This window comes from Numida meleagris, chromosome 4, assembly GCF_002078875.1.
Source record: "Numida meleagris isolate 19003 breed g44 Domestic line chromosome 4, NumMel1.0, whole genome shotgun sequence".
NCBI classification, from domain to species: domain Eukaryota; kingdom Metazoa; phylum Chordata; class Aves; order Galliformes; family Numididae; genus Numida; species Numida meleagris.
The window spans coordinates 83,851,748-83,856,073 of record NC_034412.1 but is presented as its reverse complement, the minus strand read 5'-3'; the positions used below and the strand labels follow the sequence as shown (position 1 = coordinate 83,856,073).

Below are 4,326 nucleotides of genomic sequence, written 5' to 3'. Positions count from 1 at the left end.
ATTTATGACCAAGCCCTGCAGTAACTGGATGTGAGAACTTCTATCCCTCTGCTCCTCAGGCCATCCTCTGTGCTACCCAGTGCAATCACTTGAGTTTACCCTCTAGCTGATGGTCACTGCGGGGCTCCTGCCACTGCCACTGTGGGCAGAGGTCCCTACAGGACACTGCCTGTGGCAATGCCACCTTCCAACTGCTGACCTTGTGGTTAGAGCCTTCTCTTGAGTTAAAACCTGCTCCAGGAGAGAGCCGAGTGCCATGTGCTCAATAGCCAACATCCTCTAAGTCTTCCTCGGTAGAGCTAGTTTACTTCGTGCAGAATACTTGAATAGGTATTGGGATAAGGATAAGCTTTGCCCTAGAGGTGAATCCCCTGGTTACTCATCTACTCACTGTTCTCCTGATCTCTCCCTTCCAGTGAATAATATTCCATGAAAAACAAGAATTTAGGGCCTTCTGTGAAATAAGTCCTTGGTAATTTATATCTCACCTAGCATGTACGTATGGCTTTCACTCAGATCTGTGCCCCTAAGGGTCTGATTTTTAAGTGTGTTTGGGAACTGTGAGATGTAGATGGTGATACCTAGTGGGATTTTTCTAAAGCGCCTTGTGTTCCTAACTCCCATTGCAAAGCAGCTCCAGCTAACTCTGTTTAATCCTGAGAAATAACTGACTTGCATTAACTATGCTTAAAGGGTTAACACAGACATTAGCATAACTCCTACCAAACTCATGTAATGCTATGGAGTCTTGTGAAGTGCTGAGCAGCTCCTGGGAGAGGTGAAATCCTGCTCAGGTCCCATTACTTCTCCTGGGAGGATGAGGTTCCATATTCATGCTACATTTAGAGCATGCACAAGGTACAGTGTCCCCAGAGACCTGAAGATCAGTCATCAGGTGCTGATTAGATCAATATTAATACCAAGGCAGAGGTAGAAACAATGTCATTCAAACTGAACTCAGAGCTGATTTTAACAAGCAGGTTCACATAGTCTGGTCCTCCCACACTGAAAGAAATAGGAAGATGTTACAGTATTTATAGACTGCATTTCAAAAAGCAGAAGCAGCTAATGCACTCTCTTTATTAAGCCCACTCCCTAGTGCCTGCAAATTGCTGCATATTTCAAGCCTTATTTAATTTTTAATACAGCAATCTGTTACGTAATCAGATATATTTTGAGGGAAACTTATTATTGCATCTTGCAGTCTGACTGGTTTCCCTCTAAGAGGTTGGCAAGCTATTGCATGTGGTTTTTATGGGCAGGAAATCCTTTTCTACTACCGAAGCTGAAATTAGAACTCAATGTATGAGGTATGTTAAGCACAAAGAAGCAGTGTCTGACAGCACGGTGTGTAAGGGGACAGATGAGTTCTCTGACACACAGGGAGTACGTGAAAACTTCCTCCTCTGGTAATATAGATTTTGATGGGAAAAAAAAAAAAAAAAAACAAAACAAGGGCTGTTCCCCCATATGGTCTTCTATGGCTGCCACATGCTTTAGGGGCATAAGTAGAAAAGACCAGGAGAAGATAAAGCATTTCAATACCTCTGAGGAGAAGGTCCCTGAAAAATTTGGTTGCTCCTAGGTTCATAAACCTTAAAAAAAAAAAAAAAAAAAAAAAAAAAAAATCGGAAAATGAGATGTGTGAGAGAGACTAGGCTAAGGACCCTACATTTCTGCTCTGTTCTCTTATCCTGTGTGAGATGGGGGCTTCTGGAGGGATGGGTTTAAGGTTAATATACATATATATTAATAATAATATACATATATGGAGGGGGGGTACAATTTCTTTTATATTCATTGTAAGTAAGGTTATTCAGAAGAAATAAAGGGTAAATACTTGAGAGAAACTTACACCAGGCCTCTGCATACGTACCAGTGTGTAGTGTTGAACAAGGAGACTGCAGAGCACCAACTGGGAATGCTGAGTACTGTCGGGGAGCAAAACCTCCCACTCTTCCTTAAGCTTCCATGAGCATTTATTTTAATAAAGCACGAAATTCTGTTGGAGCTCCACAAGGCATGTGGCTTGGCTACTGAAAAGTCTCCTTGCTTAGACTCTCTGCCAGGGCATCTCAGTGTCTGCAGTTAGGACACAGCCTCAGACTCAATTCTGGTCCAGTTTACACCCTGGATGTAATCTTCTACTTCCTAAATACCTTTTAGGATGAAAAGAATCAAGTGAAATGTCTTTTCCGCAGATATTACTTCAAGTTCTTGAAATAATAGGCGTGTTCACAAACAAAAGATCTGCTTTTGTTGATTAAGAGATTAAAAAAAGAGAAGAAACCTCAACATTCTGTAGCTCACTGTTTCAGAACATCAACAACTTACTCCGCGTATTTGGATTGGCAGTAATAACAAAGGACACGTTGAAGAAAACAGCAACTGAAATTACAGAAGCAGATTTGTTTGGGCCTCTTGTGCAGGAATAAGCTTCCTGCTGGCCCCCATAGTGACCTTCCTGTGTCTGTTATCAGAAAGGTGCTCTCAGTCTTTCTTCTGAGTTTTTCTGTAAGGTGTGGGAAGAAAAGAAATGAAAGAATTGTCTCAGGAAACATTCCACATATAATTTAGAAAATAGGTAGTTTATAGAGCCAGAACAATGTCAGCTGGATTGTTTTTCATATTCATGATAAGTTTAGAAATAGCTTCGTTCTCTTTCAACCATGTCATAGTATGCAACAGACTCTTCACTGAAATTATCTTTGCAGCATTTCTTATCATCACTAATTTTAGAAGAAAATACCATCTAAGTGTTTCAGGTTGATCTAGCCAAAAGTTGGGGTCCCATCCTATGATATCAGTGCAATGCAATGGAAAGTACAGCAATAATAGCAGGGTAGCAAAGTCCTCAGCTGGAGCAAATGAGAACAAGCTCAAATACAACAACTGTGGAGGAAGAAATAAAGGAAAAAAACTGGTTACCTTTGGAAAGCCTCAGGTAAGCAGAGAACTTCAGTGAGATACCTTTGCCTCCACTGCCAACCCTTAAATGAGGTCTGGGAAGGGGTGGATCCTGGTTCTTCCCCTTCTGGTCACTCAGGTGCTCCTCTGGGTTGGCCCTGCCTTCCTACCAGGTGCTCTATCACTGTTTCAGGCTGTGACTTAGCATTTCTGCTACAATTGGCAAATATTTTGCTTTAAAAAAATGAATACATCTCTCCCTATCCTCTTCCTCTTTATAAGAGAGTTCCTTAATGTGATCAGAAAAATACTCAGATAGCAAAAGGATTCCACTCTGCAAAACTGCAAGTGGATACTATCTTTCTAACTGTTCGTATCTGTATCCTTAGCTATCTCACAAAATGTCAGCAAGGGACTATCTATTTCAGTGGGAATTAAATCAGTGGGAATTAAAGGTATAAATACCATTAAAATTGTATATTTTTTCTATTTTTTTCTTGCCTTGGAGCCAGACAACCTATTTCATGACATGGAATGTCAGAAGGAATTGTTCTCTTCTGAAACACAAGATGGGACTTTCTAGGAGTACACTGTAAAACAATATACTCTTAAATAGGCTCTGTCCAATTTGGTTTTGCTGGAAAACATGAGCCTAGACACTCCTAGATCCAACTGTCTGGTTTTCCTTACTAGAAATTCACATACTTTCTTATCTTGAGCTACAACTCTATCCATTTATAGCTCTGCAGTGATCATGTAAATCACTTCAAGTAACGCTTTTAAGGATGCTTTCTATGCTTATACACCCACTTGTAGTCCTTTCTAGAGGTGGTCATGGCATTCATGGAGTTTGTTCATGTGCCAACAAAAGATTGTAAATGAGTACTTGGAGAATTTACTGTGACATAATTGATCAGGAATCTGGAGAGCACATGTTAATTTTGAAGGTGGAGACTTGGTTTGAGTCTCCACTCAATCCATTCAATTGACAATAGACCAGAGTGCTGTAGTTAGACTTAAGTGCTCAAACAAATTATAAATTTACCTCATTTTTGTCAAGGCATATTTACAACTCATCAGCTCCAGTAACTCTTCACAGGTGGGCTCATGGCACATGTTTTTTAAATCTCCTTTCACTAAAAGTCAAGCTTGATGTAGCACCTGGTGTGGGCTAAGAGCTAACAAACTAGTAGCACTGATACCGTCATCTATTGGGGTGTGGTAGCGTTTTAGACTGAAGACCGTTTATCATTAGCGTCTCTGCTATGTAATGCCCAGCATAGATATTTCAGCAGGAAGGCTTCTTCTCTGTTTTCCGCAGATAGGAAGGCTTGGCTCTGAAGATGTATTAAAGGGATAACAGGCTCTGATACCAAATGAAAAAAAAAATCCTCAGTAAGAAGAAAAAAATTACTCCAA

At 40.5% G+C, this 4,326-nt stretch overlaps 1 long non-coding RNA gene across 1 annotated transcript; it reads right to left on the bottom strand.

The window, feature by feature from the left end:
* LOC110398947 lies at positions 346-3,007 on the bottom strand. Its single transcript, XR_002438764.1, has 4 exons — positions 2,929-3,007; positions 2,335-2,512; positions 1,877-2,159; positions 346-1,005 (listed from the first exon to the last, which is right to left on the bottom strand). It is a non-coding gene; the product is annotated as an uncharacterized LOC110398947 (long non-coding RNA).